This window comes from Aethalodelphis obliquidens, unplaced genomic scaffold, assembly GCF_003676395.1.
Source record: "Aethalodelphis obliquidens isolate GAN/ISIS:26980383/991018 unplaced genomic scaffold, ASM367639v1 scaffold65, whole genome shotgun sequence".
In the NCBI taxonomy this organism is placed as follows: domain Eukaryota; kingdom Metazoa; phylum Chordata; class Mammalia; order Artiodactyla; family Delphinidae; genus Aethalodelphis; species Aethalodelphis obliquidens.
The window spans coordinates 5675988-5699451 of NW_020838009.1; the positions used below are offsets into that span (position 1 = coordinate 5675988).

Here is a 23464-nt window from a genome sequence, read left to right on the forward strand (position 1 = left end):
GTGAACATGGGTGTACAAACATCTCTTTGAGACCCTGCTGCAATTCTTTTTTTTTTGAACAGAGAACATGCTTTACTGAGGAGTAGATATAGAACAGCACATTCTACCACATGTGGGGAAGGGTTAGCTTCTGTAAAAGGCCTTTACCCCTTAAGAAAACCCCCAGTGAAGTTGATTTTGGATAAATTTGAACAGTGACACTGAAACTGGCAGGGAGCTGCCACTGAACATGCTTAAAATTAGCTCCCCCCCAACCCACAGTGAATATAAGCTGTGTACAAAGACGACAAGAGAAAGGCACAAATGACCAGAGCTGGGATTGTGGTGAGGGCTCCACATGAAGACAGTGGTGTTGCAGGAAAGGGTGACATGACGTACATCAAAAGCTGCCCCAAGGTAGCAGGTTATAATGAGCTAGAGAGAAATTAGAGGGAGCATCTCTTCCTTCACTTAAACAACACCAAATATAGGAGGCCAGAGAATGGGGGAATGGTGGTAAATCCCAAAAAGGAAATGGAGGAGGAGTTCTTGGAAGGGCATAAGCACTTTAGTCCTAGGGGGAGGGGGAGGCAGTGTTGAAAAGCAAACCCTGGCAGCGGTGACCATTCTGCCTTGCTGAGTCATGGGCTGAGACACGGAAGTCATTTTCAGTCACTTCTCCAAGGATGTTCAGACAAAAGCAATGTAACTTATGTGGAAGCATAGGTGTGCTGTATCAGACTGGTACTGGTGAAAAGGTCTCTGCAGTATAACTAACCAGTTAACATGCAGCATGAAAGGGAGAACTGGAAATTATTTGGGCACCTGCAAACGTAAAAACGGGCAGGGAGTAAAGAGAAGAAAACATTTACTACTGAGCGCTTTCTGGTGAGGCAAAAAGTAGCATTCCATTCCCTTCCAGCAAGCCGTTGCCCACTGCCCACAGGTGAACTCAAATCCAAGTACAGAATCACCACCTCTCAATTCTTTTCTCCATCGCATTCAGATAATATGCTGTAACCAAGACTAATCCCTGCGAGTCTTCAAAAGTGTCTGGCTCTGGTCAGCCTGATACTGATCAAAAACAGGTCTTTCAGTAAAAATGGAGGAAAAAACTTAAAGTGAGAGGAACCCAAAGGGAAGGGACCCCTCCCAGCACACACACACACTCAGAAGTGTTACCTCTTCCTGCCCCTCCAAACACACACGTAAGGAATAACTGGGAAGGTCCTGGTGGCGGTAACCATAGTTGGTGGCCTGGTGACCGGGTGGCAAGAAGTACTATTACAAAGTTTAGAAGATACGACACGACCTCATGGGGCCAGAGGAGAGAACCAGTGACTGGACAGGTATAGTACCAAAACAGAACACCTTGGGTCAGTGCCACGAGGGATCTGCACTCAAGTCTAATACAGATCCCATCCAGGCAACCTCACTGAGGCCGAACAACAGCTCCTCAGAACCAGCGTCTGCAGGGTACACGAAGGTCAGAGCCAGGACAGTCCTGAGGGGGATGGCCTTCCCAAAGGATACTGTACTTGCCAATCACAAGAGCAACACAAATGACAGACAGATCCCTAGAGTACAGACTCCTACTGCTGGGGTTTGCTGGCTCGGAGTAACCGGTCACTTTAAGTGGGCTTCGGAGGGGTCCCTTTTAAACTGCTTGGATCCATGGTTTTATTGGAGTTGGATCGTTTGGCCTCGTTGGCTAACCACTCATCAATCAGGTCCTGTCTCTTCAAAACGAGATGTTTTCCTTTCCAATATTTGAGCATCTGAAGGGCTTGCAGAGTGCTGACAATGTCCACGGGATTCACAGCTGTCTCCTGGCTAATTTCTTTGATAGAAATCTCTTTGCCTTGGAAATTATGCAGGTAATGAAGAAGCACTTCTTCCAGTAACTGCGGTAGCTTATGAGCCTCAGATCTGAGAGTGGACGTTCTGGGGAGCCAACTTTTGCTTCCTCTTTGGAAAGCAAATAACTGAAATCAATGAGCATCTTGCCAGAGTCCTGTCTCATGTACTGAGGCGTGGTAAGGATACAGGATACACTGTGGTGGAGGAATGAATTCTTTTCCTCGGAAAATTATCCAATCAGGTGACAACCAGTGCTGTCTGCTTCTGTCATAACATAGAACAGGAAGGGTTCTACATCATAGTATAATGTCTTGTGGTCCAGAAAAACCTTGGCCAACAGGCACAGTTTTTGGCAGTAGATCTTGTTTTTCTTGCCATCCACTTCAAACACAGAGATTGAACCTTTGCATTATATCTCATCTCCGGGTGGGTGTTTCCACACACACTTAGCCACGTGTCAGCGGAATATTGTCTGGCTCTTCATGTATGTTAAACAGAATTCACACATGTAAAGACATCCCAGTCATGCATATTCCTCAGGATAGGGAGAATGGTACCAAGTATCAAGCTCATAGCGACAAAAAGCAATAGTTTTAATCGTGTTGCTCCCCTCTGTGATTTGGCCTTGCAGCCTTAACTTCTCCAGACTCTCTGAAGCCCGGGCTTGTGCTCTTCCGAAAAGATCCGTCATACTCACTACTCAGGTTTTCCAGGAGAGGTTCCCGAGTGTTCCCATAGGTCTGCCTGTGTTCCATATATTTCTCTTTCTGTTCTTTGCTCAGCCCCGCATTTCTTTTCTTCCTGAGTTCAGCAACCTTTTCCTTATATCGCAACTGCCTCTCTGTTGGTACCTGGTGCCTGGTTGCATGCCTGTTGTTGCCATCTTGCCTGTGGGACAGCATCCTTTCTTCTCTCTGCTTATCCTGGCTCTGTGCTCTCACCTTGCATTTATCAGCTGAGAGGTTACGATAGAGAGGGCATCCTGATGTAGAGAAATGTCTCTCGTGTTTTCCTATAAGGTGTCCTAGGGAGTCACAGCCTGGTGTAGGACCGTTCATACTGAAATTGTAGCTTTCACGGAAGTGGCAGCGCTTGGGGCGATGAGAGAGATCACTGCCTGAGTCCTTCAGGGACACATCCTTGGCAGTGCTCTCATCGTGAGACACGTTGGGGCTGGAGATGTCTATATCAGACTCAGAAGAAGGGGCATTTCCAGCTGGCGTTCGAGGTGGAGACTCACATGATCAGCTGTATTTTTAGTTTCTCTATCTGAAAAGTCAACCACTTGCTCACTTTCTGAGCCAGATGAACGAGTCTGCCGAAGCGGGTATTTTTCCGGGGTCACTGGGGTCGGCTGCCGCTGACTACGCGTCACTCTCCTGGTAGAATAAGCAGGTTCCTCGGTACCGAAAGACTGCAAATTTCCAACAGGACTGGAATCTTGGGAACTCTGGCTTAGCCGGGCCGAGGAGCGGGTGACTCGGGCAGATGGCCGGGATGTACCATCACTCTCTGAACTGTCTGTGTGCTCGAGAGCTGTAGAAAAATCGGAATCTTCGGTTCCATCTGAACTACTGCCTGCATTCCTCTTCCTTTGCGGCATTGCCGGCGGCTGCGGCCCACCGGTTCCGATTCGGGCAGCGGCGGCGGCAGCAGTAGGAAGGGTGGCTCCGGCGGGCTCCGTGGCGGCCTCTGTAGCGTCCCGATCCTGCGGACGATCCCAAGTACCTCCTGCTTCACAGCGTCTAGAGCCTTCTCCTGTTGCAATTCTTTTGCACAAGTGCAGTTGCTGGATCAACGGTAATTCTATTTTTAATTATTTGAGGATCATATTTAACATCGTTGTATAAAACAATACTTATACACAGTTCAAAATTCAAAAAGTACAAGAAGAAAACCACGAAGAACAGTTTTTAACGACTTCGCTCTCCAAGCAATCCAGTTCATTTCCAGACAGACTACTGTTATGAGGTCCTCAGACATCCCTCTCATCTGGAGGTATTCAATACATAGACATTGTATTTGCAACTATTTACATGGTGTTTACATTGTATCGGGTATCATGAGGAATCTAGAGACGATTTAAAGTATGTAGAAGGACGTGCATAGATTACATGCAAATACTATGCGATCTTATATAACGGATTTGAGCATCTGTGGATTTTGGTATCCAGTGGAATCCTGGAACAGACTCCCCACAGCTACTGAGGGACTGTTGTATTGCCTAATCATGTTTGCTTTTCGTCTTTTCTTTTTCCAGAAATATATCCCTCTGTTGTAACTACTAGAGCATGCAGGACCACTTCCTCTCACCCTATCCAGTGGTGACACCATCTTGAGTGTGGTGTCCATTTTCCACTCAGGGCACCCACAGAACTTTTAGGGTTCCTTGGACCATACTTTGAAAATACGGATCTAGTCCACCTCTCTCGGTTTCAGAAATGAAGAGACTGGAATTGAGGGAGGGGGAGGGGTTTCTCAGCGTCTCAGAGCGATAGCATAGCTGACCTTGGAGCACACTCACATTTCTGACCCCAGCCAGGTCTGTGCTTTGGGCCACATGTACCGATGCCACGTGGTCCTTGGTGGCTTTCAGGGATGGAGGGGCATGCTGGAGTTTCATGCTCTTGTGTTTCACAGCTGCACCCAGTGTGACCTCTCAAACACAGACTCTGAAATCCCTGGCCAACGGTCTGCCTTAAGTTCATATCAGATACCCTGCACCAATTGTAAAAGTCAGACCTCAGAGAAATTGTCTCATGACCCTCCCGTGTCTTGTATGGGGCGAGAATTGGTCCCTATAACCTGGTAACATGCCCCAGAGGAAGATTATCAGCATTTTCCGGATGCTTCCAGCTGGAATGTATGCCAAGAACTTGGATGCAAAGAACAGATTCATCTTTCCACCCTCCAGATGGCGTGTGCTCGTTAATGTTAATTACTGGGCTGGCACATGTCCCTTCCAGCCCCATTTCCCAGGGAGGACCTGACACCCGGGAGTGATGCAACGCTGAACTCAGCTGCCGTTCCCTGGGAGCTGAGGAACTGGTCTTCCCACGGGCCAGCTCAGTGGTCCCCAACAGAGTTGACCCATCCTTCAGCATGGCGCCTGCGCAAGCCAGATGCTCCATGAGCCACGCTCTGGGGGCGGCTGGAGGTGAGCTTGCTTGACTCCGGGGTTCTGATCTGGGCGAGTGAATGACCCTGAAGGGGAATGGCTTCTGGGCCGACCCAGCACACTTGTCTAAGTAAGCGGCTTTAGGGTTGGGGTGTAGAAGATCCAAATGGAAAAGAGTCCTGCCAGATACCATGGGAAAGTCACAGGACAAAGTGACCCGTCCAAATATAGGCCCGGGAAACAAGTATCTCAGTCAGGCTTTTAGGAAAAAAACAAGCAATAGGGCAGCCACAATCCAAAGGGCACACAAATAGAGGATTTACATACAAACGTGTGTACTACTCCAGGGCTGGGAGTGGGGGGCTCAAGACCTTACTTTCTGGGCTGACATATTTCTTTATTTCTGTACATATGTGTGTCTTACCTGCTAGGGCTACTGTAACAAAATACCTCCGACTGTGTGGCTTAAACAACAGAAATTAAGTTTCTCACAATTCTGGAGGCGAGAAGTCCCAGATGAAGATCTGGCGGGTTTGGTTTTTGGTGAGAGCTTTTCTCCCTGGCTTGCAGACAAGCCTCCTTCTCGCCGTGTCCTCACGTGGCCTTTCTTCAATGTATTGGGTTAGCCATAAATTTCATTCGGGTTTTTCTGTAACATCTTACGGAAAACCCGAACAAACTTTTTGGCCAGCCCAATATGAGAACGGGAAGAGGGAGAGAGACGTTGCCCACTCTTCCTCTTCTTATAAGACCACCGATCCTATCAGACGAAGACCCCAACTTTATTCCCTCGTTTGACCTTAATTATCTCCTAAATGCCTTATCTCCAACACATTGGGAGTCAGGGCTTCAACATATGAATTTGGGGGGGATACACAATTCAGTCCATAGTGTGTCAGTTCCTCAAGGGCAGGGTCCAAGTCTGCCCGAGGGGCACTGCCAGCCTGGAACCAGGCCAGGCCCGCCCCTTGTGGGTTCACAGGAAACGTCAGAGAAGATGCAAACCTGCACCTAGCCACTGCCCTCTGGACACCAATGGGAGGGAGCAAGGGGACTGAAAAAGCATGTCACTTATTACTGTGGGGAGAAACAACGGGCTGTACCGACATTGTGAATTCAATCAGGTAACAAAGATTGGAGCTGGTCATGTGCAATCATCCACTGGTTCTATAAATAGTAGTGGAGCCATTACGGAACGTGACCTGTCGGAATCACTTCCCCACATGACAGATGGATTAAGTGGATGCCATTTGCTCAGGACACAGAAGATATCCAGTGTCATAACCCGACACCAATTACGTCGTCCTGTGGGACTGCGCTTGGTGGCTCAAAGCCTCCATCAGAGCAATTAACAGCCTTGCCAGAGAGAAATGATGAGTATGTGCTAAGAGATGATTAAGACCATAACCACTACCAGGGCTGGAAGGATGTATGGAGGGGATGGGATTCATGGAATACTGTGGTGAGAACTTGTTATCTTCCAATATTTAAATATCCCTAACCTCTAAGAAACATTCCAGAGCAAGGAGGCTGTATGAAGCAGCACTGTTTCAGATAGAAGAAAAGAGAGTATTTCTGCCAAGAGAATGCAGCAGCATTGTATCCTACTTCCATAAGCCGTCACACCGGTTCTGCTGTATCACTTTTATAATATGATGCTGATGCTGTTGGTCTCACTTAGATCTCATACTCTCTTAACTATTTGGTGTGCACACCCCCCAGCCTCTGTATGTTTTGATCCTAGCAGCTCACACCTACTGTTTTTTAGAAGACTGCCCTTGGGCTGCTGCAGCTGCTTCACCCATGCGTGCGGAGAACTCGAAATGCCTAGAAGTTTACATCAAGGACTCTTACCCTACCCAGACCGCACAAGATGCTAAAATTAGGAGATTCACTATCAGGAAAGCGTGTTCTGAACAGAAGGCCAAGGGTGGGACTGGACAGCCTTTTGCTAGTGCCGAAGAGATTAGATGTGCCACTTGGCCATCTCAGCAGAAACCAGGAATAGAAATGCGATTATCCAGAAAAGATCTCTGGAGGACTCTCTTATCTAATGGAGTGAATCCCTGGGACATGCATGGGTAATATACAAAGGTTTTGAGAATGTTACATTAGAAATGCTGCTGGCTGGGGCTTCCCTGGTGGCGCAGTGGTTGCGGGTCCGCCTGCTGATGCGGGGGACGCGGGTTTGTGCCCCGGTCCGGGAGGGTCCCACATGCCGTGGGGCGGCTGGGCCCGTGGGCCATGGCCGCTGAGCCTGCGCTCCGCAACGGGAGGGGCCACAGAGGTGAGGGGCCTGAGTACCACAAAAAAAAAAAGAAAAAGAAATGCTGTTGACTAGAATCGAAAGGGACACAGACAAGATAAAACGAAGGAAGGCTATTGGACTCTAAAATTTCTACAGGCAGGAGCAGGATGATAAAACTAGTCAGCTACAAAGTGTTCTTCCCTTCAGGACAATAGAGTAATGACTCTGAGAAGAAGAGCTTTGGCTCAGACTGCGGAGCTGTGTGGATCCTTGAGTCACAGATTATTCCCCAGACCTTGAAAACTAATGACATTTTCCCAGTTGGATTTTGAAATTGCTTGGGACTGGTGACTCCTTTCTTCCTTCCATTTTTTTTCCTCCTTTAAAATGGGAATGTGTGTAACTGTTATCCTATGCCTGTCTCACCACTGTATTTTTGGAGCAGATGACTTGACTTCTAGTTCCACAGATGGAATTTTGCCCCAGGGTGGATCATATGCCAAGTTTTACCCATACTTAATTTAGATTTGGAGTTGATAATTTTGGACTTTGAGTTGATGCTATAATGGGTTGAGAATTTTGGGGATGTCAGGATGGGGTGAATGTATATAGGATAGAGATGAATCTTTGGAAGCCAGAGAGTGGACTTCAGTAGATTGAATAATACCTCCTCAAGAAGTCCACAACTGAATCTTTGGAATCTGTGAATGCTATCTTATATGGCAAAAGGAACTTTGCAGATGTCATTAAGTTAAAGATCTTAAGATGGTGAGATTATCTTGGGTTCTCTGGCTGAGTCCTAAATGTAATCACAAGTGTCCTAGAAGAGTAATTACACAGGGAGATTTTTGGCTACAGTGGAGGAGGAAGTGTGACCACAGAAGCAGAGACTGGAATGATGACGCCAGAAGCCAAGGAATTCTGGAAGCCTCTCTAAGTGAAAGAGGCAAGGAATGAATTCTCCCCTGGAGCCTTCCATAGGAACCGGCCCAGCTGACACCTTGATTTTAGCCCCTTAAGACTCATTCTGACCTCCAGAACTGTAACAATATATTTCTGTTGTTTTAAGCTGCTAAGCTTGTGGTCATTTGTTACATAGGCAACAGGAAGTCACTGTGGAGGTTTAAGAGAAAGGCATTTCTGTACACAATCCTTTTGATTCTTACATTCGATCTATAAAAGACATGCTCTATTTCCCCAGGTTTGGAGAAATGGAAACAAATCAATCAAAGGTACACAAGAACATGATGTCTACTTACTAGAGGAGGAGTGACTCACTGGCAGGCTGTCAGAAAAACGCACCTTAAAAGGGAACTGAAAACCCAAATGAAGACGGAACAAGAGCACAGCAGCTTCGGGCACTGACGCAAGTCAGACAAAGGCAGCCATATAGTCGGGGAAAGCGAGGGGAAAGAAATTGCACAAAGATATGGAGAGGACTTCCCTGGTGGCGCAGTGGTTGAGAATCTGCCTGCCAATGCAGGGGACAAGGGTTCGAGCCCTGGTCCGGGAAGATCCCACATGCCACGGAGCAACTAAGCGCATGCGCCACAACTACTGAGCCCGCGCGCCTAGAGCCTGTGCTCCGCAACAAGAGAAGCCACCGCAATGAGAAGCCTGCACACTGCAATGAAGAGTAGGCCCCACTCGCCACAACTAGAGAAAGCCCGCGCACAGCAATGAAGACCCAATGCAGCCAAAAATAAATAAAAGTTAAAAAAAAAAAAAAGATACGGAGAGTTTCATCAGTGGTCTTGCTGAGGCCGTAGCATCAGGAACTGAGGCCTGGAACTTGGTGCAGTGGGAGCTGTAGCTCTTGCCCTTCCCAGTTTGCTGATCCATCGGGCACGGCAGTCACAGCAACAGGAGGAGCCAGAGCAAGCGCGTCAGTAGAGACCATGAGAGGCAATGAGAGGAGAACAGGGGCAAGGCTGCTCTCGTCCTTACACCAAAAGATCCATTCTTTGTGGTAAACTTAGGGAACTTCTGTTCCTTATAGAGTCACTCTCAAATAGAAAACACCTGAAAAAAATCGTCTTCATTTCTGGAAGGCAGTGCGCTGAATAATGCCGGGAAGGGCACTAGCTTTCTACTGGTTATGAGGAGCAGGTTAAAAAAAAGAAAATGCTACATTGTTACAGTATATATATATATATATATGATGCCAGATAAGGCGATGTGACACCACAGGAAAACTCACACTCTGGACACATGGATGTGGGTTCAAATTCTGACTTCACTGTTTACTAGTGGAGGATCTTGAAAAAGTTGCCCCCATCAAGACTCAATCTCCTTGCCTATAAAATAGGGCTAATTATGCCTATCTCATGGGGTTGGCATGTGGATCAAATGCAAGAATGGTCCTTTTCTGGCCCAGATCTTTCCCGTTCTCCCATGAGCGCAGGGACAAAACACACCTGGAAAGCTTTACATGACTCCTGGTCTGCTCAGAGCCTGCTCTCTGGTTTGTTTTACCTCCTTTGATAAGCTTGCTTTCAGACTCCCCTCTGTTTGTCCTCAGACCGTGTTCCCGAGTCACCTGCTTGGCTCCTGGGTTCGGTGTGCATACGGGGATGTGGAGTTGAGTCTCCAGGCTCTCTTGGTCTCAGTCTGGCCTGCAGGTCTCTCTGCTCTTCCCCACAGTTCAGAGCATCCTTCTGGTATCCTCCGCGTGCTGACTGCTGCTTGTGCTTTCCACTGAAAAGTAGATGATGACTACACAGCTACCCTCCACACCTGGCCCGTGACTTCTCAGGCCTCTGGGAAGGGCCTGTCATATCCTGTCCATAAACTGCTTCTGTCATTTGCCTCAGACATTTTCAAACTTACAGGAAACAGGAAAGGTCTCAGAAGTAAAGAAAACAGAAGTGAATATGATTGCTCAAACAATAAGTATCATGGCATACCTAGGAGCTAAATTATACTTGGAATAGGAATTTCAGGAAGAGAGGAAAGAATAGAAGAAATTATAATAGAAGAAAAGTTGCCTCAGCTGAAGAAAGCCTTACGTCTGTAGCTTAAAAGGACTAATTGAATATAATGGATTTTTAATGGAAAGAGACTTACACCTACATTTTTCTTGGTGACCTCTGCCTTTCAAAGATAGTGGGGAAGAAAAAAATCTATGAGGATATAAAGAGAGAGAAAAGTAGGCTATTCACGGAGCGTAAGAAAATAATGTCAATAGACTGGCATCAGATCCTCCTCAATAACACTAACTACCTGAGGACAGGAAGTAATATCTTTAGGGTTTTGAAGGGGAAGAGTAAAAACAAAGAATTCTGTATAAAATAATGTTATTCAGCTGTGAAAGTCATTTTCAGATATTAATGGATTTGAAGTACCCATCTCATGCATACAAGTCCTCCATTCTTCCGGCCAAAAATAACTTGCTTGAAGAGGTACCCCTTTCAATAAATGAATATTGATATAAATGAATAAATTTATTCATACCACTAAGTAACTCAAAGTGAAAGATTCAAGGGAGAGGAAAACGTGCAGAGAATAATAAAACCAATAAAATAATCTATAGTGTAAATCATTATAATAAATATAGGTATAAAACAATGTAAATGTTAAAAAAAGAATTTTAAAAGTTACGTAACATAAAGACTTTATAAAAATAATCCGTATCTAAAAGTTCCACATTATTTCAATAAAAATTAGTGGAGGGAAGGGGGAAGGAAATCAGAATATAATGCATTTTTAGTATTATTTGGGTAATGTAAATATTTTAATAATTTTAATTAATTCAATAATTTAATGCCAGTTCTATTTTAATATTGATAGAGTAGTGTAGATTAAGATATGTGTTTGAATATTTAAAGATAAAACTAGGAGAATGACAAAAAATAATTGAATAATATAATAAGCTGAAGAGACGTTTTTGTTGCCTGTGGGGAATATACATTATTTTCAAATGTTCATGGAACATGTACAAAAATTGATTTAGTGTCAATTTACAACGAAAACACCCACATATTTTAAAAAGTAGAAATTTTACAGGCTGTATTTTCCAACCACAAAGGATTAAACAAACTAACAAACCAACAAGCTATTTGAGTTAAATAACGTTTAAAAATAATTATTGAGTTAATGAGGAAATTAAGCTGCCATTACAGAATATGTAGAAAATCACTCTAATGAGAATACTACATATTAGAAGTTAGGGGGTGAGGTGAGTGACAGCGGTTTACTACACTCAGGACCAAAATCATAGCTTTCATGATTAAACAAAAAGAATTAAACAAAGGGAAAGAAGAAATCAACTGAGAGAGTATCAAAGAAATCTGGAAGATGAAATTAGTAAACTTAAAAGCAGAAATTAACAATTCACAAAACAGAGCACCAATAGAATTAAAAATAAACCATAGAGAAAGGTCTTTGTGTAGTTTGAACCTGGGCCAACCTCTGGCAAGGTTAATCTAGAAGAAAAGAGAAAAGGCAAGTATACACCTTTAGGAATGAGAAAGAGGCTATAACCATAGACACTAAGGAGATTAAAAATATAAAAAGGCAGTGCTGTGTAAATCTCCACCAATACATTTGAAAAATTCAATGATGTGGATGTTTTCTAGAATGTAAATTGTCAAAACGGACTAAAAATATGCAGTATTGGAAAACAAAATTAAACAATCTCTGTGAGAGGTTTGTCAAGAGCCTCTGCTTAGCCTAAGTTGGGCTGGGGTCCCGCAACCAGACCAAGGTCAAGTCCATGAAGCTGCCTAAAGTCCTCCAGTGCATCATGGCCTCCCTGGAGCTTCCCTGGACTGGGGAGGCACCCTTCCTTGTTCTGAGAACTGGGGACAGCCTGGTGGCCACCACTAGGCTTCCTCTCCTCTTTGCCAGTTTGGGATTACAAAACAACAGGAACACATTTCTTGTTACTACTTCTACTGAACAGCTCAAGCTCCAAAGTCACCAACTTTGAATATGTTTCCGGGGACTAAGAAGTCCCCAACGTGCTTATTTATGACCAAAAGGCCAGTTTGCCCATGCCTTCCAGGTGGAGTGCCCCCTTGAGGCCAAAGGGTGCCACATCACCTCGGGAAGCGGGTGGACAACTAGGAAGCTTACTTTAGAGCGTAGGTGGTTCTTCCAGGTGTGGGCTGTTCCAGCCTTCCAAAGTGCTCTGTCAAGAGACCCCCCGTCACAGCTCCTTAGATTCGCTCCCATGTATGAGCCACATTCCTGGGACTCTAGTCAGCCTCCAGGATGCTGGACTGTGACGGATCCCAGGATCCACAGCCTCAGGGATTCAAACCATTCCTCTCTCAAGAGACACCAATTCCAAGCCTAATGCTTTTATCCTCACAATGATTTTATTTCAGAGGCTTCGTTGCTCTTTCCTCGCTCTGGATATTGTTTAGGCAAATCGTGAGCTACTGAAGCAGATTTCTGGAACTTGAATCTCGGGGACAAAGGGGTAGAGTCTCAATCAGTTTCCATTCACGAGGCTGCCAGGCTCCTCATGCAAATATGCCCGCCTCCCCCGGCATCTCTCTAGGTCTGCTCATCAGCAGTTTATTTCCCAGAAAGAAATGTTAAATTTCCATCTCTTTGAATATCCTGCTACACAGAACCAATATGAGATTTTAAAATGTCTGTCCTTATCTCATCTTGCGTTAGAAAACTTTGAAGACTGTCTTCCTGTTTGCTGGGGCTGGGGCTCCATGAAAGTGCATGAGCGTATGTTTTCTGTCTCTCCTCGTGTTAAACATATGGCAAAAGGGAACCCTTTCTGTTGATAGTATTTCCCCCAAATTAATGCAAATCCCCTCTGCAGAGCTCCACAAATTGCTTTCCTGGGTTTGAAGGGTAAACTGACAAGAGCCCAAAGTTTTGCAAACTGGGAAGAGATGTTTCTTTTCTAAGGAACATAATTCATTTCCAGCCATGAATTGAGATGTTCACATTTCCTTCTTACAAATTTTACAAGTGTTATCTAGCAGCAGGGGGGCCAAGAACCTGAAGCAAATTCCTTTGCTGCGATTTTCAAAAGTAACTTGAGCCTTGTTTTGGATGATTAGTCTTTCAATATAGAATCAGAAGTAATGACCTTGGACAGCATCCAATCCAGTGTCATTATTTTGAGACTGAGTCTCAGAGAGGGCAAATGATGTGATCAAGGATCCCTTTATGGGACCAGCACTGTTGAATGCTGATTGCTGGGGAGCACAGTGACTTGACACTATCCACGATCTCCAACAAAAATCTCTGATTTCCTTGAATTCCTTCCAATGGCAGAAGGTAGGCTCTAGTGCGAAGACATGAGGGGAAAAATTCATCTTGCGTTTTTCGTCTGTGCCAGTTATAAGCAGGGCCTCTGTCCTACTGTGGACTGCATAGTAACATAGCTCTAAAAAGAAACATCTAGGAAATTGAGACAAGACTGCCAAAGTTGAGGGCTGGTGGAGATCCAAACAAGGGGTTGGAATCCTATTTCAATGATTATGGTGTTGGCTATTAGCTTCTGGTAAATAATTTGCACCAAGTTAAGGAAGTTTTATTCCTAGCTTGGACAAAGTACTTAAATTCTCTAAGTTTTAGTTCCCTTATATAGAAAAAAGGGGACAATAATGACACTGACCTCATAGGATTGTTATGAGGATTAAATAAAACATGGGAAATTCTCAGCACATAGTAAATGCTTAATAAATGCTAGCTGTTCTTATTGATTCTAGTATTCTAATGATTTTCAGGATCTTTTGAGATGAACGTGGAGTTTTTCACTGTCTATGAAAAAATATCTTAATGTTGAACCAAATTTATATCCTGGAATAAGTCCTACTCTGTATACTATTTTTAAAACACTGCTGGATTCAAACGTTAATGTTTTATCTATTTTATTACAACCATTACTAAGTAGAATGGATCTATTGATTTTTTGGTGTGCTATTCTGTTAGATTTTTGTATCAAGGTTGTGCTAATTTCTAAGCACAAGAGTAAGATTTCTGTATAATTCTGTGTCCCTAATAGTTTAGGAAGAGGAATTATCTGTTCCTTAGTAGTTTTTAAAACTCAGCCTGTGCCTGGGGTCTATTTTGGAAATGGATGATGAACAACACTTTGATTTTTTAATGGAAATATAAATATTTTTATATTTAAAATATAAATATAATATAAAATATAAATATGGTTAAATATAAATTAAATATATTAAAACCAAAATATAAATATGGTTAAAACTGGATAGTAAATATATAGATATTCTCCATATTCTCTCTAACTTTCTGCATGTTTAGCTCTTTCAAATAAAATACTGGCAGAAAAAAGTGGTAATAGATACTATTCAGAAAAAAAGGTAATGAGAAAACAATTCATTGGAAAGCAAGAGAAAAGCATAGAATTGATCTATAACATCAATAATTTTTTTAGACATCTTTATTGGAGTATAATTGCTTTGCAATGGTGTGTTAGTTTCTGCTGTATAACAAAGCTATACATATACATACATCCCCATATCTCCTCCCTCTGCGTCTCCCTCCCACCCTCCCTATCCCACCCCTCTAGGTGATCTCCCTGTGCTATGCAGCTGCTTCCCACTATCTATTTTACATTTGGTAGTATATATAAGTCCATGCCACTCTCTCACTTTGTCCCAGCTTACCCTTCCCCCTCCCCGTGTCCTCAAGTCCATTTTCTACGTCTGCATCTTTATTCCTGTCCTGCCCCTAGGCTCTTCAGAACCTTTTTTTTTTTTCTTTTTTAGATTCCATACATATGTGTTAGCATATGGTATTTGTTTTTCTCTTTCTGACTTACTTCAGTGTGTATGACAGACTCTAGGTCCATCCACCTCACTACAAATAACTTGATTTCATTTCTTTTTATGGCTGAGTAATATTCCATTGTATATATGTGCCACATCTTCTTTATCCATTCATCTGTTGATGGACACTTAGGTTGCCTCCATGTCCTGGCTATTGTAAATAGAGCTGCAGTGAACATTGTGGTACATGACTCTTTGAATTATGGTTTTCTCAGGGTATATGCCCAGTAGTGGGATTGCTGGGTCATATGATAGTTCTATTTTTAGTTTTTTAAGGAACCTCCATACTGTTCTCCATAGTGGCTGTATCAATTTACATTCCCACCAACAGTGCAAGAGGGTTCCCTTTTCTCCACACCGTCTCCAGCATTTATTGTTTGTAGATTTTTTGATGATGGCCATTCTGACCGGTGTGAGGTGATACCTCATTGTAGTTTTGATTTGCATTTCTCTAATGATTAGTGATGTTGAGCATTCTTTCATGTGTTTGTTGGTTCTCTGTGTATGTTCTTTGGAGAAATGTCTATTTAGGTCTTCCATCTATTTTTGGATTGGGTTGTTTGTTTTTTTGTTATTGAGCTGCATGAGCTGCTTGTAAATTTTGGAGATTAATCCTTTGTCAGTTACTTCATTTGCAAATATTTTCTCCCATTCTGAGGGTTGTCTTTTGGTCTTGTTTATGGTTTCCTTTGCTGTGCAAAAGCTTTTAAGTTTCATTAGGTCCCATTTGTTTATTTTTGTTTTCATTTCCATTTCTCTAGGATGTGGGTCAGAAAGGATCTTGCTGTGATTTATGTCATAGAGTGTTCTGCCTATGTTTTCCTCTAAGAGTTTTATAGTGTCTGGCCTTACATTTAGGTCTTTAATCCATTTTGAGCTTATTTTTGTGTATGGTGTTAGGAAGTGTTCCAATTTCATTCTTTTACATGTAGCTGTCCAGTTTTCCCAGCACCACTTATTGAAGAGACTGTCTTTTCTCCATTGTATACTCCTGCCTCCTTTATCAAAGATAAGGTGATCCTATGTGCGTGGGTTTATCTCTGGGCTTTCTATCCTGTTCCATTGATCTATATTTCTGTTTTTGTGCCAGTACCATTTTTCTTTCTCAAGATTGCTTTGGCTATTTGGGGTCTTTTGTGTTTCCATACTCATTGTGAAATTTTTTGTTCTAGTTCTGTGAAAAATGCCATTGGTAGTTTGATAGGGATTGCATCGAATCTGTAGATTGCTTTGGGTAGTAGAGTCATTTTCACAATGTTGATTCTTCCAACCCAAGAACATGCTATATCTCTCCCTCTATTTGTATCATCTTTAATTTCTTTCATCAGTATCATAGTTTTCTGCATACAGGTCTTTTGTCTCCTTAGGTAGGTTTATTCCTAGGTATACTTTTCTTTTTCTTGTTTGTTTCTTCATTTTATTTTATTTATTATTTATTTATTTATTCATTCATTCATTCATTCATTTATGGCCGTGTTGCACTGCATGAAGTATCCTAGTTCCCCAGCCAGGGATCGAACCTATGCCCCCTGCATTGGAAGCACAGAGTTTTAACCACTGGACAGCCAGGGAAGTCCCTGTTTCTTCATTTTAGATATTTCTTCATTGGTCCTGTGCTTTGCAAAATTTCCCCCCAGTCTGTGGCTTGTCTTTTAACTTTGTTCATAGAATCTATTTATACTTGTTCAAATTTTTTTTTTTTTTTTTTGCCGTACGCGGGCCTCTCACTGTTGTGGCCTCTCCCATTGTGGAGCACAGGCTCCGCACGCGCAGGCTCAGCGGCCATGGCTCACGGGCCCAGCCGCTCCGCAGCATGTGGGATCTTCCCGGACCGGGGCACAAACCCGTTTCCCCTGGATCGGCAGGTGGACTCTCAACCACTGCGCCACCAGGGAAGCCCTCAAATTGTTTTAAAGTTTAATATAGTCAGCCTCATTCATCTTTTCCTTTATAATTTATGCTTTCTGTGACTTCTTAAATCCTTTCCTATCCTGATGTCTTCGATGTATTCTCCTATATATATTTTCTAGAATTTTGACATTCTGTTTTTCTCACTTACTTAGGTTTACCATCCATCTGAAATTGATTTTCATGTTATCTGACATGGAGGTGTGCAGTTATGTCTCCCCATATGGATAGACAATCATCTCATCCCCATCTATTGACTAGTCAGTCCTTTCCCCAGTGATTTGTAATGCAACCTCAAGTTTCCATCTACACAGGAGTCCACTTCTGGGCTCCTTATCTATTTTTGTTTACTGTCTCTCCCTGTGCCAGTACAATGCTGTCTGAAACTATGTTACAATGACTTTATAGTACATCTTGATATATGCTAGTCCAAGTCCTCCACTTTCTAGTTTTATTCAAGAGTACCTTGGCTCCTCAGATATGTTAGAATCATTTTGTTGGGATGTTGATTGGAATTGTGCTGAATTCATAAATTAATTAGTAAGGAATTGCCATCTCTATGATATCGAATCTTTGACTCATGACAAAAGTATTCAGGCTTTCATTCATGTTCATTAATCATGTTTTATCATTTTCTCCATGAGAAAATGCACATTTTCTGCTTATTTCTGAGTACTTAATATATATGTTTATATTTTTCTTTGAAATAATTGGGGGAAATTGAACATGGATTAAATATTGTATGATATTAAAGAGTTGGGGTTAATTTTTGTTGGTTATGATAGAGGTATTGTGGTTATGACTACTTAATATAATTTCTTTGGCATATTTGTTACACACACACACACACACACACACACACACACACACACACACACACATGTATCCTGCTCCCCAGAAGAAATCACATTCTGATATCACCATAGATTAGTTTTATCTGTTTATAAACTTCCTATAAATGAAATGAAGTGTGTACTCTTTTGTGTCTGGCTTCTTTCACTCAAATTATTGTCTATAATTTTTAAACCGTATTTCTGCATCTATCAATAGATCTTTTTTATTGCTGTGAAGTACTCCACTGTGTGATCACGGCACAATTTATTTTTTCACTCTACAGCTGTGGGCCATTTGGGTTATTTCCACCTTGTGCCTATCATGAATTGTGCTGCTAAGAAATTTTTGGACTTCTTTGTTTATCTTTTGGTGAATATACGTACCCATTTCTATTGGTTGTATTCCTTGAAGTCAGGTTGCTGGACCGTATAGTAGCTGTATGTTCAACTTCTGCAGATCTGGCCAAAGAGTTTTCTAACGTAGATGTTCACATTTACATTCCTTCCAGCAATTCCAGTCCCTCCGCATCCTCATCAGCATTTGGTATTTTTAGACTTTTAAATTTCAGCCATTCTGTTGGGTATAGTGTGGGTTTTATTTACATTTCCCTAATGTGAAATGAGGGTTTTTTCCTTTCCTTTTTAGCTAGTTGGCTATTCTCCTCTGTGAAATGTTTATTTAAGTCTTTTGAGCATTTACTTATTGGGCTATTGGTCTTTTTCTTTCTGATTTGTAGGCATGACATATATGCTAGATAAGAAACTTTTGTCGGATATGTATATTGCAAATATCTCCTCTCAGTCTTTGTGTTTCCTTTCCATTCCCTTACTGATGTCTTTAGTGAACAGAAGTTCTTAATTTTAATAAAATACAGATTATTAATTTTTCCTTTTATGGTGAGTGCTTTCTATATCCTTTTAAAGAATTGTTTTCCTACCCTAATATCATGAAGATCTCCTGTTTGCTCCCAGAAATTATATATGTTGCCATGCACTAAAATAAATGTCTGTGTTTGGTGTTAAACAAGGTTCATTTTTTTTTCCCAAACAGATATCCAATCTCTTTTGCACCAATGATTGAAAACACCGTGTTTTCTCGTACTGTATTACTGTGGCCCCTTCACTGCAAGTCAAGTGACCCATATAACTGGGTTGAGGTACAGATTTAAAAATATGTCCACAAATCCTTTCAAAAGGGGCAGTCCATGGCCCTTGGACCTGGATGGGCCTCTGTGGCTGCCTCAGTGAATAAAATGAGGTGGAAGGGATGTTGTGTCACTTCCGGGGCTGGGTTAGAAAAGGTCACACAACTTTTGCTCTTCTCTCTTGGGCACTGGATCTGGGAGCCTTGTGCCATGATGCCAGGAACTGCCCAGGGCTGCCATGTGGAGAGACTGCCAGAAGAGCCAGGCTGTTCCAGTGCCAGCTGTGTGAGTCTTCCCAACCCACGTGCCAGACACGGGAGTGACAGAACTTGGAGAAGACCCCAGCCCTAACCACCGTCTGACCACCACCCCCTGAAAGATCCTGAACCATAACTGCCTAGCGGAGCCGACTTCACCTCCCAGATCTGTGATCAAAATGAAAGGTTACTATTGTTTTAAGTCAAGATTTGGGTGGCAAATTACACAGCAATCGATAACCAGAACCATCTATTTATGGACTTCTCTATCCTGTTCCATTGTCTTTCTTTTTTTTTTTTGCGGTACGCGGGCCTCTCACTGCTGTGGCCTCTCCCGTCGCGGAGCACAAGCTCCGGACGCGCAGGCTCAGCGGCCATGGCTCACGGGCCCAGCCGCTCCGCGGCATGTGGGATCTTCCCGGACCGGGGCACGAACCCGTGTCCCCTGCATTGGCAGGCAGACTCTCAACCACTGCGCCAGCAGGGAAGCCCCATTGTCTTTCTTTTTACCAAAACCCCATTTTCTTATTTTAGCTTTATCCTGAGCCTTGCTCAGCTTGTTGGGATGTTGAATGTCCTCATCTTTTTGTCTGCTCACTTCTATGAAAGGAGGTGGAGATCCATTTATTGGAAGCCGCTGCGGCTCCTTCAGCAGTTGCATTGGTTCCACATACCCAGCCATCTGCTCTAAGAGCTGCAGGGCTCCACAGGTAGGGTCCACCCTGGGCACAGTGACTGAAATGGGGAGCACGAGGCGAGTTTTATTTCAGGGAACTTGGGCCGGAAACAGAAGGAAGAGATTAGCTCTTCCCTCCTCCCACGGGAAGGTGGGCAGCTCAAAATCCGCTCTAGAAGCAAATCCCCAATTGCAGCCAATTAAGAAGGAATAGGGCACCTTCCTGGTCTGGATCCTCCCTGCTGGGCTCAGGGCAGAGCTTTATAAACCCTTTTGTTTTTCTCTAATGTCCATCGCTCAACCTGCCTTCTCCTGCGGATGCTGCTGCAAGGTCTGGTTCTTTCCTAAGAGTTCCCCTCCCCCTCAGTATTGGTGGGGTGCCCCCCCCCCGGCCCTCGTACTTGGGTTAGCAGTCTCCAAGAGCAAATTCTCTACTTCATTTAGGAAGCAGTCCATGCACGAGACCCTGGGGCAAATGGCAAGCCTTTCATGCAGGAGGCCCTGGCACGGCTCTCAGATTGGAGTTTTTCAGTTTCTCCTGAGCCCCAGGGCTGAGCACCACAGCACCCCGGCTGCCAGAGCCTGATGCTCTGGCCCTGGGCCTTCTGCTGCTGCTGGAGATAAATCCCACATCCCTCCGGGGGTCAACTTTTGACATAAGTGTTGAGCATTCAACCAGTGATTGTCACCTGCTCCCATCTGATTCATATCTTCCAGAAATTGTTATACTCTTCTGCTCCTCTGAGGACACCCTGACTCCTTTTCCTGCAGCGCTACAGGCGTTTGTGTCTCCATTTTATTTCTTTGGTAATTTCAGTGGGATATAAAGAATGAAGAGAAGGAAACAAGGAAGCAATTCTTCATTTTGAAATGAGCAACCTTCACCACGCTCGCCCATATCTTTGCTCTCTTGTCTATTAACTGCTCTAGTCTTCATATCTTACTTGTTGGGATCATGGTTTACTGAGTTTTATTGAGTGCGCTTAGCGGATTCTATTTAAAAATTACTTCTGTTCTGTGAAATACATAGTTTCCTACATGCTTCCCCTGACTCTTGAATTGCAGCTCCTTCCTTAATGTTACAGAGAAAAACAAAGCAAACCCAGTAACCTTGGCGTGAAAGAAAAAGTCCCTGTGCTTCCTACAGCAGATTGAACGCACCTTGGTGAGCAGGCACGCACCTTGGTGAGCAGAAGGGGACAGACTCAGTAACAATATCACAGTCTTCTACTTTCTTCAGCTTTTCCGTTTCATTCATTCATTCATTATCTGTCGTTCAACTTTCCACTTCCCACTGAGGCTGACTTCAATGGTCCATATCTTTAGGTAAACGTGCAGGCTTTCGGAGTTCTGCCTCTCTTCCCCCCTCCTCCTCCTCTAGTTGACATCTGTGTCTACGAGTGGTTACGACGTCCTTGCAATGGGCAATAAGGACCTTCAGATCCATGTGTCCTCCTCTGGATCCTCGCTGGCTTCCGTCCCCTAGGACAGTGACTGCTGCAGTGTGCCTGGTCCCTTCCGGACTATTGGAATGATGGGCTTTGCCCCTATTTCCAGGTCCTCATCCATGGTCCTACTTTCCTCCTAACCCTAGGCTTTTGACCCTGTCACATGTCACACCCCAGGATGCGCAGTGATGTCTAGGTGCCCTGCACACTGTGCACAGGCAGTGGGGACCCAGGAGCACGACCTTGGGCTTGTGATCTCACCACCTCTGTGCCACTTCTCCTGCACATGGTCACCATCAGTGGGTTTATCTTAGGTCCTGCAACTTCCCTCACCACATGCCCAGAAAGTGAGCTCCTGGCCCCATGTTTGTGAGCTCCTTACATGTAGCTGGGCGTTCTGAAAGCCCCTAAGGTGTGACCCCCAAGGCATGTGCGGCTGGGATACAAGATCCTGCCACTCTACATGCTCACCTTCCTTGTCCCCCTTTTCCCTCCCATGATCTCTCGCCCTGGAAGGGACAGGCTTCAGGCTTTCCGTCTGTTTTACAGCAGGCTTCATGTCTGTCCTTGAACTTCCTGGTTCACACCAGGTCAGCACAGACTTGAGAGTGAGTGTTAGGAAACTTTTACAGCAATTTGACATTGCAGTGACGCCCAAGTGTGTGATAGCGGACTCTCTCCCGGGACACCGCACTGACCAGCTAGGTATGAGTCACGTGGTACAAGCTGAGTACTGATCATGCGCAGTAAAACCGCAGATGGGAGTTTAGGGGAAACCCGGCAACAACAGGGTCTTCGCTGGAGAGTCTGAGAAGCGCTTCTCTCCACCGTATTCTCCTTCCACCCTGGGACCACAAGCCACCTGGCCTGGCTAGATGGGAGGGGGAGGGGGGTTGTGTTGGAGCATCCTCTCTGTAGGATGGAAGAACTCCATGACCTTGATAGTCTCACGGAAATGAAAGGGTGATAACCTCCTATTCCCTTGGTATTCTAGCTTTCAAAGCAATATTGACTTGACCAAGAAATTCTACTGTGGTATATGGTAGTCAAACGCTGAATAACCCACTCTTTTAGCTTTTTTGTTTTTAATTGAAGTATCGTTGATTTTCAATGTTGTGTTAACCTCTGCTGTACAACAAAGTATGAATAATCCTTGAGATGCTGTGCTTTGGGCTGATTAGGGGAGAACAACAGGTGCAAAAAATATAAAAGATACACACATATCGTTAAAAAAAATTCCTTTTTATATTTATCTCAAACAAAGAGAGTTCCATCTGGGCTGGACGATGTTCCCCGAGATACTAAATCCTTTCACATTGAGGCTGGAAGGCCTTATACTGAAGTGAGGCAGCAGGAGCTGATTAGGGTGAGGCAGGTATGTGTCCTGGTTGAGAAAAACAGCAATGGTGGGCGTGGTGCGAAGTATGATTCCTGGTGCTGTTCTGAATTATTTGAAGGGCCTGGACCTAATTTTCTTTCAGGCTTGGCTACTTATTAGAAAATAACAAGCTACTTTTATAGACTTCGCTCAAATCAATTGATTCGTTTCTAGAGCTACCTTCTGGAATTCTTGAGCTGACAGAATTACATAAGGTAGAGAATCAGTTCTGTTTGCAGATCTGTAGCCCTGTAATCGCAAATTACATTCTGCCAGAGGGCCAGCGTCACACAGAGTCTCCAAATGCCCCTGGGGATGGGGGTGGGGGAATGATGTCACCACTGAAAAGAATGAGGACTTTCAGTTCCTGTCACTTGAATACTCACAGCTTCCCAAATGGCACAAATGTCAACATATACTCACCCATTTCTGTTAAGAAAAAGTGTGCAAGATTTGGAAATGGGGCCATAGGATTGCTGAACGACCTTTCTCTGTTGGCTGGATGTTGCTTGTGTCTAGCAGGCCTGCCCAGGCTGTATTGATTCTCTCTGGCTGCGGGCCTCTGTTTGATCTGCTCCTTACTATTTATTGATTATACTATTTTACAAATCTGAAGAGTAGATGTAACTTGTAGAAAACTGATGGCAATGCAGATGACTCTTGCCTGATAGCAAAGGCAAAGAATTTTGCCTGGTAGAAAAGATCACTCCAGAGCTTACAGTTTATTGCTCTGTAAGACATTAAAAATTTTGTATGTAAATCAGCAACTGTATTCAAGCAGCTTTCTTTCAGGGACTTGGAATAATTTACTTTTTCCAGTTCTCTTGGAGCTAGCCTTACCA

At 43.8% G+C, this 23464-nt stretch overlaps 1 pseudogene; it reads right to left on the reverse strand.

Moving 5' to 3' along the window:
- Window positions 1-1610: 1610 nt before the first annotated feature.
- Window positions 1611-3520, reverse strand: LOC113610776 (histone acetyltransferase KAT7-like; annotated as a pseudogene).
- Window positions 3521-23464: the final 19944 nt, after the last annotated feature.